Genomic DNA, 16,638 nt, shown 5'->3' with positions numbered 1-16,638 from the left:
ATGTCAATGCTGGAAGGAACGCCCCGAGGCAGGAGGCTTTAGCGCTCCCCGGGCTGCGGGCACTGGGCTCTGTGGTGGTGCAAGTCAGCCTGCAGTAGCTCCTGCGTAAATGCAGCATCAGGGACAGAAGCGGTTTGGGCTCCGGGTGAAGGCCCTTGCTGGTGGGAAGTGAAGCGGGAGCTAGGCTGACGGAAGGTGTGTGTGTGGGGGGGGGTGGGTTGGGGGTCAGGCATACGAGGTGGCAGTGGAGAGGTCCCATGCACCAATAGGGGTGGATGGTCCCCCGTGGGGGTTGCCCAGGCAGCCACTAGTAGCCTGTAGACCAATTACCCAGGCCTTGGTTGAATGGAGTGAGGGATGCGGCCCAAGTGCAGATCCGTGCCATCTGGGGAGAGGGGAACCACAGGAAAGGGAAGATTCTCTCCAAGTGGGGTCCCTCGAGTGGGCAGTTGCTGTAGGGGGTCCCACCACCACTGTGCCTGTTTCGGCAGAGCAGTCAAGCAACTCGGAGCACGGGGTCCCAGTCTGGGGATGGAGTGGGACTATAGCTAGACGGAGCTGCGGTGGTGGGAGCTTAATGACATATTTCCCACAAATCGGATCCTGGATTACCGAGGCCCTGGCTCAGGACTAATGTATGGGGTGGGGTGCTGTCCCGGGGGATATTTCACTCATCAGACTCCTTCCACTCGGCTACCTGGACAGCAAACCCGCCTTGGTTGAAAGTACTCTCAGAGTATGCTGGTCTCCTGATCCGCCATCTTCCCAGAAGTCCTTGGTTAAATTTTCAATACATATATAGTTTTAATTATTCTATTGTGAGTCTTACAGATATCATAACATTCCATAGTTCTATCACATGAAACACTATTAAACAATTGCTACCACAATGTTTCCAAACATTTTCTTTATTTTAGAACTCCTTGATATCAGCTCCCTTTTATTCCCTCTCTTCAATCTCTTTATTGTGGAAAACAGAACCTTCATAAAAGTGTAAGCAGCCTCTTCTCTATACTTCTGACCAGCAGGGCTTAGAAGACAAGGGCTAATGCTAGAGGAAATTGTCCAGAGTCCAGAGGATATAGATAAAGGTGATAACACACAATCCTCCAGGTACAAAGAGTTTTCTCTACACTGCTTTCCGTTAGATGAAAGTATAAAGCTGTCTCCTAAAGGCATCCAACTTTTGCTACTCATCTAAAAGATGCCTAGCTTTAAGAGCAATAAGGTTCTCTTTGTTGCTATCAAGGAGTCAACTATTCCTTTGTCTCTTACAAGCCTTCTGGATGGGTCCTAAGAGACAGTTGTGTAACTGAGGGGCAGAAATAAAAAGGGAGAGAAAAGTATTTCTGCGGTCACCTCATCCATGATGTCAGGTCTGAGCTGGATAGAGAGAATATATACACTCACCAATTTATATTAACTCCGGGCATGCAAACCCATCCCCACCCCACAACACACACACACACACACACACACACACACACACACAGACACCTACCTACATAATGAGGTGGGAAGTTTCTTTACGCTGGAGGTCCCTTAGTTCATTGGTTGAGTAACTTAACACCAGTGCTGAGGGCAGTTAGAGGGGAGTAACTTGTCCCCTGACTGGGAATATAATATGAGTGTGTCTGCTTCTATACATAAAGCTGGTGGCTGTTAGAGATTAGCCATGTGCTCCTATGAGGTATCATTAAGGTATCACTACAATGGGAGGATATTGTGGGGATGATGGGGATGAATTTTCATTAGGACCATATGACTGGGACTCTTCTCTAACATACAAATATGAAGGCCTCCCTCCACCCAGAATACTGGCCTTGCAGGCTTCTTTAATGCAGACAATAGAGAATTCATCTACAAATGCTCTCTTCCTGGTCCTCAATTTCACAGCTTGATACTTATCATGAAGTGTTTTAAAACGTTCAGGGTGTCCCAGATTCACACTTTGCCCATTCTGTTATGTATTTGGCTGCTAGAGACTTGCATGTCTCACTCCTATATAAACACTGCTAAATGACGTTGATCACTCATCAGCATTACAGATCAGACTGCTATACTCTATTTTTTGCTCTCTGCTTTATCTTCCTAAATGTCACATGCTACTTCTATGAACCCATTTAACTGTGAGGCTGGATCTGCTTTAAGAGTTGGTACAAAAATTTTAATAACACTTGTAGTCATTGTTCTTACTTGCAGGCATGTGAAAATTAACCCACCCATGGCAACATTGTAATTCAGGAAGGATCTTGCAATGTACTTGTTTTTGATGATGAGCATGACACCAATCTTAATGAATTTGTCAGTCTCAGTCTTATAAACCACTTAAATCTAAAAATAACTAGTGCTTAAAGTACAATAATACATACAATATCAGTTTTTAAACATATCATTTTGACAACTTGCCATTTTTCTTGATAGTGCTTCATATATTCTGTCTTCCAATTATTAGTACATGTTTGTAGGCAGCTATATTTTCTCCTGTCATGTCACACAGTGAAGGTCCCCAAAGGATTACTCCATCCACATCATTACTGTTGACTGTACTTTGAGAACTTAGTACTTATAAAGTGTTATTTAAGTGCCATTAAACCTGAGGGGCTCATGTTCTAGAAGTTAATCACCAGTTCTTCCTCCTAGTCTGTATTTCTGGAATTTCTACTTAGACCTGTGCACCATGTGTGATCCTGATGATATTTTAAATACTGGTGGCATTGTTTTCTATGTCACAGCAATCTGGACACCCCCACAGGGAAACACTGGAAGAGGAGTTTTGTAAGATAGACTGTAGGCTTTCCATAAGTCTCATATATACCTGTAAAATTGTGTTCTCCGAAGTTGAACATTCTGCATTTTTCACATTTCCAGTTTGTCTAGTACTTAGTTGTCTTTCAGTAAAGATTGATGGAATGAATACATCTGATCTCAAGCAACTGAAATTAGCAGGCCTTACCACCCTTGTGTGTCTGTGTTTTGCTTGTATTTATATTCTTTTTATATTTTCACGGTCCTATTAAGCAACTACCAAAGTTGTGTTCATTCATTATTTTCACACTCAAACTGATTTCTATAGTAACCGTGTTTACCATTTGGATTGTTTACACAATTCTAAAATAAAGAAGTCAGTTGTTTTCAATGGAGACGAGAAAACTTTTCTCGATATTCAACAGGAACCATTTTATACTGAAATGAAATTTCCTGATTGTGAAAAATCCAGTAGTATGAAGTCACAATGCATTCAGCATCAGGAATCTGACAAAACTGAGAAACCACGCATAGGTGATAAATGTGGGAGAACCTTCTTCAAGGAGTCTTTCCTCTGTGAGCACCACTTCAGTCATATTCTAGATAAGACTTATGAATGCATTCAGGGTGGGCAAGGGTTCGACAAAGCATTCAAACTCACTGTACATTATCAAATAGCACATAAAGGACAAAACCCATACACAGGGTTGGAATATGGCAAAGCTTACCACAGTAATACATATTGCGAGGAACATCAGAAAACTCATGTGGTAGGTACCCCCTGTGTATGCAGTGAATGTGGGGAAGGATTTAACAGGAACAGTGATCTCACTGCTCATCAGCAAACTCCTACTGGAGAGAAACCCTATGTATGTCATGATTGTGGCAAAGGTTTCATTCAGATAGCACATCTCAAAATTCATCTACGAAGTCATACTGGAGAAACTCCTTATGCATGCAGTGAGTGTGGTAAAGCTTTCAGTCAGAAGCAATGCCTAACATCACATCAGACATTTCACACAGGAAAGAAACCGCATATATGTGGTGAGTGTGGAAACACCTTTATCAGGAAGACCAACCTTACTGTTCATCAGCGAACTCATACGGGAGAGAAACCCTATGTATGTGGTGAATGTGGAAAAGCTTATACCTGGAAGAATGTTTTCACTGTTCATCAGTGAACTCATACTGGAAAGAAACCCCATGTGTGTGGTGAATGTGGAAAAACCTTTATCTGGAAGAAGAACCTCAGTGATCATCAATGAATGCCTACTGGAAAAAAACCTAATATATGCGATGAATATGGTAAAGCTTTCAGTCAGAAATAATATCTTACAACACATCAGACATTTCTTTTTTTTAAACAATTTATTAGGGGCTCATACAACTCTTATCACAGTCCATACATATACATACACCAATTGTATAAAGCACATCTGTACATTCTTTGCCCCAATCATTCTCAAAGCATTTGCTCTTCACTTAAGCCTTTTGGATAAGGTCCTCTTTTTTTCCCTCCCTCCCCGCTCCCTCCACCCTCATGTGCCCTTGGTAATTTATACATCGTTATTTTGTCATATCTTGCCCTATCCGGAATCTCCCTTCCCCCCCTTCTCTGCCGTCCCTCTCCCAGGGAGGAGGTCACATGTGGATCCTTGTAATCAGTTCCCCCTTTCCAACCCACTCACCCTCCACTCTCCCAGCTTCGCCCCTCACACCCTTGGTCCTGAAGGTATCATCCACCCTGGATTCCCTGTGCCTCCAGCCCTCATATGTACCAGTGTACAAAGTCTGCCCTATCCAGCCCTGCAAGGTAGAATTCGGATCATGGTAGTTGGGGGGAGGAAGCATCCAGGATCTGGGGGAAAGCTGTGTTTTTCATCGGTACTACCTCGCACCCTAATTAACCCATCTCCTCTCCTAAACCCTTCTGTGAGGGGATCTCCATTGGCCAACACTTGGGCCTTGGGTCTCCACTCTGCACTTCCCCCCTTCAGTCAATATGGTATACACACACACACACACACACATATACATACATACACACACATATATATACACACATATATTTTTTTTATTTTTTGCATGATGCCTTATACCTGGTCCCTTTGGCACCTCGTGATCGCACTGGCCAGTGTGCTTCTTCCATGTGGACTTTGTTGCTTCTGAGCTAGATGGCCGCTTGTTTATCTTCAAGCCTTTAAGAACCCAGTCACTATCTCTTTTGATAGCCGGGCACCATCAGCTTTCTTCACCACATTTACTTGTTCACCCACTTTGGCACCAGCCATTGTGTCGGGAGAGTGAGCATCATAGAGTTCTAATTTAATAAAAGAAAGTATTCATGCATTGAGGGAGTGTTTGAGTAGAAGCTCAAGATCCTTCCGCCACCTTAATACTTAACCTATAAATATAGACACGTAGATCTATTTCCCCATCCTCCTGTATATATTTGCAAGTACATGTCTTTGTCTAGACCTCCATGAATGCCCTTTGACTCCTAGCTCTTTCCTCCATCTCCCTTGACTTGCCTCCTGCCCTACTACCATGCTTCGTCGCCACCTGGGCGAGAGTATACCTCTTCTCTAAGCAACCTTACCCTTGATCATTTCCCACCATGCCTGCCATTCCCCCCTCTCTACCATTTTGGGTCCCATGTTGTTCCCTTGTCCCTGTGTTTGTTAACCCCACTTCCTTACCCCCCTACCCCGCCACCCCAAGTCCCCCCGGAACTGTCGGTCCCGTTTTTTTTCCTCCAGATAGTTCTTCAACCCTGTCTTATTCAGACAGACCTGTGGAGACACTAACATGCATGAAAACAAGACAGAGGAAAACAAAGCAACAGTATACAACCAGACAACAAAACAACAAAAACAAACCACAGACAAAGAACAAAACAAAACACTTCACAAAAGAAAGGCTTGTAGTTAGTTCAGAGATCATTTGCTGGCCCTTAGGAGCGTTTTCCAGTCCAGTCTGTTGGGGCAGCACACCCTGGTCCCAAAGTCCACTTTCAGCATTCCCTGGGGACCTTGCCACTCCATTCCCTTGCTGTTCCGCTGCAGTCCCCCAGTGCTTTGCCTCGGTGTGGTGGGATCAGGTCTGGTGTAATTCTCACACGGTGTCTCCGGTGCTGTCCCCTGTATCGCCCTTAGTCACTGAGTGGCATCATTTCTCATAGTGGGGCCAGCCATGTTGTTCTCTCTGTGGACTGGCTGCTCTACTCAGGAACATCCTCCTCATGGCCTGGTGGGCCAGGCTGTGTTCCACTCTCTCCTCCTGCCCCTTCATCTGCTCCCATGTGCTCTGATCAGATATGTCCATCTCCCAGAGCTGCAGAGTCAATGTAGTCCTTTGGAACAAATTCTTTTTGGGGGAGGGCAGGAATCCACTTCATTTATGGTGCTGGGGCCAGCTTCCCAGATGTCTCCACTGGTTTCCTAATCCACGCCTGGATATTGCATTCACACCTTGCGGCACTTGGTTGAAGTCTGGTCCCACTTTCCCTGTGGAGATATAAACAATACCCTCCCCTTGGGTGGATTAGTGCCCCATGCCCCCACTACCTTTCTCTTCCTTATATTCATCCTTTTGTTTTCCTTTCCCCCCTCCTCCACCATGGTCTACCATGTGCATGCCTGGTTTTGGTCTGGTCTCTACCATACTACACAGTCTTTGCCTCAAAAATGTTTGTATACAGTAGCTTTTTCCCCTATGCCACTTTTGCTTTATAAAAAAATTTTTTATTCTTACCTCAGCGGGCTTATGTTGTACTTAAAAAAAAAAAACTACAGGTATCAGCCTCCTACCACCTCCCCCTCCCTGATTGCTTAATCAAAAGTGTTAACAGAAAATTCACCTTTGAATATCCCCATATTTCTTATTCATAAAATCAAAACATGACTGAGTGATTATAAAAGGAGAAAAAGTAAAACTTAAGCACATATGGGTGTTTTTAGGTATGTATTATTTAGTTTGTTTCAAACTAGCAACCATCTTTAGGCACAAGGATTTATAATTCACCGTAGTCCAAGTTACATGGGACATAGAAAAAACATTCAGATGTATTGAAAATGACATGCTGTGTGGGTTTTTGGTTAAGACCAACAACAGCAAATTAGAATAATAAATTCTATCTTGACAAAGAGTTTAGATAATTTTCAGATACATGAATACTTACCTGGCAGGGGAGATACCATGATCACGAAGGTGGTTTTCCCAGGGCGAGGCTTATCCATTACACTCCGGATGTGCTGACCCTTGCGATTTCCCCAAATGTGGGAAACTCGACTGCATAATTTGTGGTAGTGGGGGACTGCGATCACGCTCTCCCCTGTTATTAAAAAAAAGAAAAGGAAAAAAAAGTTCAGATACATGATCTCTGTATTAGCATTATCTGCATGGACTGCGTTTAGAAGAAACACATCATTAGAAAGATCTAGTATCTTTATTTTTAAAGTTATATGTTTTATTCCTGAATTACGAAGTAACATTGGTCAAAGATACAAAATGTTCTTCGTTCTCAGAGTCCTACTGCTATTGTCATTGGAAACAGCTCTTTAAACGATTCTTACTAGATTTTAGATTGACCAATAAGCCCCAAAACTATTGTGCCCTCCACTTGCATTGCTGGTGGAACTTTCAGCAAACTATCCTCGTCAGGCTTCTTTCAAGGTGTTTGATGTGGTTTTCTGCCACTGTATGCCTGGGGAATAAATATCAGCCTATGAAATCAGTAAGGTTAATATAGAAAGGAAAGAAACACAGGATAAATAAAACACTATTTAAAAGTCAAACAAAACTTTAATAACGTGTTATATAGTCATGACACTTAAAGCAACCTGGTACAATGGTATATATGAATAGCAGTGGATTAGAATTGATAACCTAGATATACAACCAGGTACGTATAGACAACCTAATCTTTGATAAAGGACTAAAACACATTAAGTGGAGAGGAGATATCCTTTTCAACAAATGATGTTGGAAAAATTGGATTTCCACCTGCAAAAGAATGGAATAAAGTCCATACCTCATGCCACATACAAAAATGAACGCATGATAAATCCAATACCTACATATAAACCCTAGACCATACATCCAGACAATAAAAATTTAGGGACAAATTTGAGGGCAGTTATACAAGATATAAACACACTATGGCCATAATAAAAATATTCACATTATAGAAGACAAAATAAAGAACTGGGAGCTACTAAAAATACATTAATGCACATCAAAAGCCTTCTTCTATAAATCCCTGAGGACCAATAATGAGAGTAGCCATACCAGGAGGGGAAGGGGATGGTGGAGTAGAAAGGGGGAATCGAACACAATGATCTACATATAATCCTCTCCCTGGGGGTCGGACAACAGAAAAGTGGGTGAAGGGAGACATCTGGCAGTTTAAGATATGACAAAACAAGAATAACCTATAAATTATCAAGGGTTCGTGAGGGAGGGACAGTGAAATAGAGGAAAATGAGATGATAACAAGGGCTCAAGTAGAAAGAAATGTTTTGAGAATGATGATGGCAACAAATGTACAAATGTGCTTCACACAATGATGTATAGATTGGGATAAGAGTTGTACGAGCCCACAATAATATGACTAAAAAAACCAAAACAACTTCACAAAGAACACTAGGATACAGTTAATTCACACTTCCTAACTTGTGTATGTCTGCATGAATGCCTGATTGCAAGTCTCACTCTCTATTATTTCATTCTAGTCCATTAGGCTAAATAACCGCTTCTTGACTTTTTATAATAAAGCTTACATTTTAAATATATTTAAGAATGAAATATAAGAGAATCATAGAATAATTAATGCTTTTGGTATTGTTCTTTGACAGGTGTGGCTTTGACGGGTGACCAGCTATTCCTCACCTCTCTTGACTTTCATTATAACTAAGAATTTCCCCTGTGTGACTGATTTTTAGTGGAATTTTCTCAAAGAACAGGTCCAGTCAATCCCGAAGGATCTAGGTTGCTGACTCCTACCTTTGAGTGACTCATGGTCTCAAGTCTAACATTTCCACATAAAAGAGCTTGTTCCCCTTTAATACAGAAAAGAGTGACTTCTACTCACATTGGTAGAGTCATGGTGAACTACAACCCAGAAAAGCAGGGAATAGACTTCCAGCAAGATGGCGATGGTGTAACACATACCAGAGGGACTCCACAGGGAAATTCAACACTGTTGGAATGCAGAAGGAATATCATAAAGATAAGTAGGCACAGACCGATGGGGTTTTGAGGGGCTGGGGTCTTTTGGCTTACCTCAGTGGAGGTCGCTGGGGCTTCACCTTGGTCCCGCCACTGTCTCTGCTGGAGCCGGGACCATGTGGAGCCTGTAGGGGGGCTTGGTCTCAACACAGCCACAGTTTTTCACCACCAGCCTCAGGGCAGGGACTAAACCCATGGGGCTCCTCTCTGTCACCCCTAGATCTTGGAGGGCTGCACAGGGAGGGGGCCTCTTCTCAACACAGCCACAGCTTGCCGCATGCTGCCGCAGAGCAGGGACTAAACCCTGCAGCTCCACACTGGCAGGGATCTAACTCAGCTACATTGTTGCTTTGTTTCCATCTCTTCACTATATCCCCTCCCCCTGCTCCCATGCATCCAGAGCTTGCTTGTTAACTTTTTTCCTCCTCTTTGCCTCTTTCTTGGTCACTCACAAGCTATTGCTAACCTCCAGACCACTTCCCTTAGCCTAGGGCATTTACACCTGTGCCACACCCAGCTAGGTGAGCTCCACCCTGTGTAGCTAGGGAGGCTGGGAAAAGGCCTGCTGACCCCCACAAGGGGATACTCTGCTCAACTTATTTTTTTCTGCTCAACTTCTTCCTGGGGAATTCCTGCCTGTGTGCCTGGGGTCACAAATTAAAAGAGGGAGCAGATTTCAACCCGATGCTGCAAGATGTGAATCCAACATGCCCGCCTGGAGTGAGAAATCAGTGAAGAGGTCTGGGGGGCCGGCCCCAACCCCAACTACTAATGGGACATTTGCCCCTCCCCTCAGAAGAATTTATATCAAAGGATGACACTGAATCTACAGTTCTGGAAGAGGGACATATCTGATCGGAGCACATGGGAGCAGATGGAGGGGGAAGAGGAGAGAGTGGAGCACATCATGGCCCACCAGGCCAGGAGGTCGATGTTCCCAAATAGAACAGCCAGTCGACAGAGAGGACCACATGGCCAGCCCCACTATGAGGCATGACGTCCCTCACTGACCCATAGCCCTACAGGTGACAACACCAGAGATACAGCGAAGTAATTGCAACCAATTGGATCCCGCCACACCGAGGAAAAACATTAAGGGGTGTAACAGAACAGCAAGGGAATGGAGCAGCAAGGTCCCCAGGGAATGCTGAAGGTGGACTTTGGGCCCAGGGCATGGTGCCCCAAAAGACTGGACTGTAAAACACTCCTAAAGGCTAACAAACAATCCTGGAACTAACTACAAGCTTTTCTTTCTTGCATTTTGTTTTTGTCATTGGTTTGTTGTTTTGTTGTATACTGTTGCTTGGTTGTGCTCTGTCTTGTTTTTGTGAAAGTTACTATCTAAGCAGGTCTGTCTAAATAAGATAGGCTGGATGAACAATTGCAGGAGAAAACAAAGGGACCGATAGTTACGAGGGGACATGGAAGAAGGGGAGGTGGGGGGGGGAAGGTAGTGGTATTAATAAACCCAGGTACAAGGGAACAACAAGCTATCCAAATCTGTGGTAAGGAGGGTGAAGGGGATCTGGTAGGCTGGGACCAAGGGTAATGTAACTAAGAGGAATGGCTGAAATTCTGGGTGGGACAGCATGATAGTGGGACAGGAGGGAAGTCAAAGGAAACAGAGGAAGTGCTGGGAGGCAGAGGGCATTTATAGAGGTCTAGGTAAAGGCATGTACATATGCGAAAATATTTATACATGAGGATGGGGAAATAGATCTATGTGCCATATTTATAGGTTTAGTATTAAGGTAGCAGAAGGACATTGGGCCTCCACTCAAGTACACCCTCAATGCAAGAATACTTTCTTCTATTAAATTGGCATTCTATGATGCTCACGTTCCTGGCACAACCACTGAAGACAAAGTGGATAAACAACTAAATATGGGGAAGAAAGCTGATGGTGCCCAGCTTTCAAAAGAGATAGTGTCTGGTGTCTTAAGGACTTGAAGGTAAACAAGCGACCTTCTGGGTCAGAAGCAATAAAGTGCACATTGTAGAAGCACACCAGCCTGTGTGATCAGGAGGTGCTTAAGGCATCAGTTATCAGGCTTCAAAGAAAAAAAATCATATTGTATTCTCACCTCCCTGACATAGTTGCTGAAGACAAATTGGTGCATAAGCAAATGTGGTAAAGAAAGATGATGGTGCCTGGCTATCAAAAGATATAGCATCTGGGGTCTTAAAGGCTTGGAGGTAAACAAGAGGCCACCTAGCTCAGAAGCAACAAAGCCGACATGAAGGAAGCACACCAGCCTGTGAGACCACAAGGTGTCAAGGGATCAGGTATCATCAGAACAAAAATATCTCACCATAGTGAATGAGCGGGGGAGTGTGGAATGGAGACCCAAAGCACATTTGTAGGCCACTGGACATTCCCTTACAGAAGGGTTTTGGGGAGGAGATGAACCAGTCAGGGTGTGATGTAGCAACGATGAAATATACAACTTTCCTCTAGTTCCTAAATGCTTCCTCCCCTCACCCCACGCCCACTGTCATGATCCGAATCCTACCTTGCAAGTCTGACTAGACCAGATGATGTACACTGGTACAGATGGGAACTGGAAACACAAGGAAGCCAGGTGGATGATGCTCTCAGGACCAGTGGCATGAGTGGAGATACTTGTAGGGCAAAAGGAGGGTGGATTGGAAAGGGGAAACCTATTTCAAGGATCTATATGTGACCTCCTCCCTGGGGGACAGACAACATAAAAGTGGGTGAAGGGAGACATCAAACAGGCCAAGATATGACAAAATAATTATTTATAAATTATCAAGGGCTCATGAGGGAGGGGGGACTGGAGAGGGAGGGGGAGAAAAAGAGGACCTGATGCAAACGGCTAAAGTGGAGAGCAAATGCTTTGAAAATGATGAGGGCAAAGAATGTACAAATATGCTTTACACAATTGATGTTATATATGGATTTTGATAGGAGTTGTATGAACCCCTAATAAAATGATTTTTAAAACAATGAGCTGAGACTAAGGGCTCAAGTAGAAAGCAAACGTTTTGAGAATGATGATGACAACGAGTGTACAAATGTGCTTGATACATGGATGTAGATAAAGAGTGTGATAAGAGTTGTATGAGCCCCCAATTAAATGATTGGGGGAGGAAGCAGGGAAGAGTTACATAAGGACAGACATTGACCTCTGGTACAGTGATCGTCCTGCACGGCGTTGACAGAATACCTGCTTTGATCTTCTTTGACAATATGTTGCTGACCTTGCTTGCTTGATTCTGTGAGAACACCTGTCTGATCTTCCTTGAAAGATGTCACTGATCAACCTTGCAAGCTCCTGAGAGAAGAGCTGCTCTGATCTGCCTTGCAAGATTTTGCTGATCTACCTTGTAAGATGCTGGGAGACCTGCCCAGATCTTCCTTGAAGGATGTCCTTGATGTGCCTGGCAAGATGGCGATAGACCTACTAGGGTCTTCCTTGTAAGATGTAGCTAATCTTCCTTGCAAGATGCTGGGAAAATCTGCACTGATCTATCTTGCAAGCTGTCACTGATATTCTTTAAAAAGTGTTGACAGAAGACCTACTCTGATCTTCTCTGATGTGCCTTGCAAGATGCTAACAGAAGCCCTGCCACGATCTTCAATGCAAGTTATGAGAGAAGACCTGCTCTGATCTGCCTTGCAAAATTTTGCTGATCTTCCTCTCAAGATGCTTCTGATGTGCCTTTCAAGATGGTGACAGAAGACCTGCCCAGATCTTTCTTGCAAGTTGTCACTGATCTGCCATGCAAGATGCTGACAGAAGACCTGCTCTGATCTTCCTTTAAAGGTATCCCTGGTCTTCCTTAAAAGATGCTTAGAGACCTTATCTGATCTTCCTTTCAACATGCTGCGAACTGCCTTGCAAGATGCTGATTGAAGACCTGCTCTGGCCTTCCTTGCAAGATGTCCCTGGACTTCCTTTAAAGGTGCTGAGAGAAGAGCTGCTCTAATCTTCTGGCGAGATGCTTCTGGTGACCCTTGAAATATGGTGATTGGCCCCTAATAAAATGTTTAAAAAAAATAAAAGAAAGATGGTGATTGAAGACCTGCTCTGGTCTTCCTTTGCCAAGATGTTGCTGATCTTCCTTGCAAGATGCTGTTAGAAAATCTGGTCTTATCTTCCTTCCAAGACGTCGCTGATATGCTTTGCAAGATAGAAAACCTGTTGTGATCTTCCTTGAAAGATGCTGATGATCTTCCTTGGAAGATGCTGATTAAAGAACTGCTCTGATGTTCCTTGCCAAAATACCGCTGTTTTTCCTTAGAAGATGCATACAGAAACCTGCTCTGATCTGACTTGAAAGATACCGCTGATCTTCTTTAAAAGGAGCTGAGAGAAGACCTGCTCTGATTTTCTTGCAAGATGCTTCTGATGAAAGAAGACCTGCTCTCTGATCTGCCTTCCAGGTATCCTTGGTCTTGCTTAAAAGGTGCTAAGACCTGTTCTGGTCTTCTTGCAAGATACTTCTAATCTGCCTTGCAAGATGGTGATTAGAAAATCTGTTCTGGTCTGACTTGAAATACGTTGATCTGCTTTGCAATATAGAAGACCTGCTCTGATCGTCCTTGCAAGATGTTGCTGATATTCTTTGGAAGATGCTGATGGAAGACCTGCTGTGGTCTTCTTTGCTAAGATGTCTCTGATCTTCCTTGCAAGATGTTGTGAGAAGACCTGATCTAATCTTCCTTCCAAAATGTTGCTGATATTCCTTGCAAGATGTCGCTGATCTGCTTTGCAAGAGAGAACACCTGCTCTGATATCCCTTGTAAGTGAAATGCTGATCATCTTTGCAAGATGCTGAGGACAGTCTGTTAGAAATGTTCCGCTGTGCACATGCACATCTACTTACAAGGTGTTTGATCCCAGGTCTAGCCTCAGCAGGCCAATGAGTGGGTCAAATATTCTCCCTCTTCCTCTCTGGCAACTTTTGGGAAGATATGGGTTGGGTTCACTTCTCTTTTCTCCATTCTTATGTTTCGAAAGGTTTGAAGGAAAAATAGGACTTTTATCTGTATTTCATAATTGTTGGGAGCCATCCCAGCCATGCTGTCTAGCAAAGGTACAGCCTGGTGGAAGAAGCTTCTGCAGAGGAGAGGTTCTCAGAGAGGGTTTCCAACATCCCTCAAATATTTGCTGCTGTTAAATCCACTCTTGAGAATTTTGTGCATTGTCATGTTTACCGCACCTGGAACCAATGCGAGGGCAGTCTTGAGAAGTATGAATGAAATTAGATCTAAAACTTGCTTCAATATGATGGTGCTTTCCTCACCTGAGGCATTGAGAGGCTTACACAACAAGGCATCTTTGGGAATTCTGAGAAAGATATGTGGGAATTGAGTGAGGAAGAAACCCAAAAGTTGAGGTTAGAGGAGAAATAAAACCCATCCAAAAAACCCTGGATTCCATCCAGAATAGGTAGTGGGGGACTCTTTTGCCCTCCGTGATATAGAGGACCAACTGATGACCCTATATCTTGGACAGGGGCTTAGATAGAAGGAGAAAGAATGGTTAACATTAATAGGAAACACATAAAAGGGGAAATATTAAGTATTTGGCAAAGAATCAGATGGTTTGGCTCTTTGGTGCCTCAGGAGTATAAAAAACAAAAGAAACATAGGTAGACAATGAAACAGTTACCATGGGAAAGTTTATAAAGCAAAATATGTAACACTGAGAAGCATTTAACTATGTTTTTAGATATTAGGCTTTGAAGTAGTACATGAGGTAGATTCATTGTTAGCCAACCAGGAAAGGAATATTGTGCAAAAATGATAGGGCAGTGAGTAGGATATGAGTCTAACCAAATTTTCTGAACACCTCAATCAAAAATAGTATGTGACTTATAAGACAAGCAGTACAGAAAGAACCAGGAAGATGACAGAAAGTGATAGAAAAAAGTACAGACCTCATAATGGTCTTTTATCAGGTTTCAGTAGAAACAATAATGGTGATACTGGAATTAATCATAAAGCATTGCTTTTATGTAGTGTTCTGCAAAACTTTTTATGCTATAAGTACAGCTGTTTGGAAGAACACAGCAGAGAATACTTCCACCATAACATCTCTCATGTCTGTCTTGTCTGTGTTCGCCGACTCCACACCTCCTTGAAGTATCTAGTTTAATCCTCCCGGAGCTGGACTCCGTCACATAATTGTACATCAAGACTTTGGCATATGCAGCACGACTTGCCTGTAGAGTCATAGTCGTTGAGGGTCCTGAATTTGTGTGTATGTGTGTGTGTGTGTGTGTGTGTGTGTGTGTGTGTACATCATACACACCTGTTTGTGTAGGGTGGGTTTTACCAAACACCTCAGGGGTCAGTCGATCAGTAGTCTAGGTCAGGCAAACACTGGTATCTTCTCATGTGCCTATTTATGTATGTTTGTCAAACTCACCCTGCTTGTAGGAGCTCTGCATGCTGTTGAACAGCTCTGGCTCCTCGCTGGCTAACAATTTCACCTCTTCCTACTGTGGAATAGTTCTCGATACCAGTTTTCATTTCTCAAATGGATAATTGTATTATGAATTTTAAAATTGGATATTTATATTGAAGAATATAATTTAAAGATACTGGCAGATGATTTTGTCAGTCACACATAAATGGTGACATATGTGTGTCTATGTGTAAGTGTAAGTATGAAATTTAAAAAGACAGATGAGTCAGAACCAGGCAGGGCCTAACCCACAGGCAGACACACAAACTCAGGTGGTGCGACAAAACATAGTAAAACCTGAGGGTGGGCACAACATGCTGATAATACAGACTTAGAAGCTACAGCTGCATGTGATGACATGCCAAGCGACTTAACATGGTACTCTCTAAAAAATGTTCTCAGCACCACATCCTAACCCACAACTGATAGGATCTTCCTTGTGAGATGGGATCAATCAGATCTGCCTTTCCTTGAAAATGCCACTGATGTTCTCTGCAAGATGTTGATAGAAGACCTGCTCTGATATTCCTTGACAATATGTTGTTGACCTTGCTTGCAAGATTCTGTGAGACCATCTGCCCTGATCTTCCTCGAAAGATGTCGCTGATCATCTTTGCAAGCTGCTGAGAGAAGACCTGCTCTGATCTGCCTTGCAAGATTTTGCTGATCTATCTCGAAAGATGCTGAAAGAAGAACTGCCCTGAATTTTCTTGAAAGATGTCCTTGATCTGCCTGGCAAGCTTGTGATAGAAGACCTGCTAGGGTCTTCCTTGTAAGATATCGCTAATCTTCCTTGCAAGATGCTGGGAAAACCTGCTCTGATCTGTCTCGCAAGCTGTCGTTGATATTCTTTAAAAGGTGTTGACAAAAGATCTACTCTGATCTTCCCTGATGTGCCTTGCAAGATTCTCACAGAAGACCTGCCATGACCTTCCTTGCAAGATGTTGCAGATCTTCCTTGCAAGATATCCCTGGTTTCCTTTTAAAATGCTAAGAAAAGACTTGCTCTGATCTTCCTTTCAAGATCCTTCTGATTTGCCTTGCAAGATGCTGACAGAAGACAGGCTCTGATCTTCCTTGCAAGATGCTGCTGATCTTCCTTGGAAGATGCAGACTGGAGACCTGGTCTGGTCTTCCTTGCCAAGATGTCGCTGATCTTCCTTGAAAGATCCTGTGAGAAGACCTGGTCTTTTTTTACCTTCCAAGATGTTGCTGATCTTCC

The 16,638-nt window shown here is 43.3% G+C and overlaps 1 non-coding gene across 1 annotated transcript; it reads left to right on the top strand.

Moving 5' to 3' along the window:
• Positions 1-6,920: 6,920 nt before the first annotated feature.
• LOC142428206 (U1 spliceosomal RNA) lies at positions 6,921-7,084 on the top strand. Its single transcript, XR_012780176.1, has one exon. It is a non-coding gene; the product is annotated as a U1 spliceosomal RNA (small nuclear RNA).
• Positions 7,085-16,638: the final 9,554 nt, after the last annotated feature.

The sequence above is a fragment of the Tenrec ecaudatus genome, chromosome 15 (genome assembly GCF_050624435.1).
Source record: "Tenrec ecaudatus isolate mTenEca1 chromosome 15, mTenEca1.hap1, whole genome shotgun sequence".
NCBI lineage: Eukaryota > Metazoa > Chordata > Mammalia > Afrosoricida > Tenrecidae > Tenrec > Tenrec ecaudatus.
Note: the sequence above shows the minus strand (reverse complement) of the source record. Positions and strands in the feature narration are given on the sequence as shown.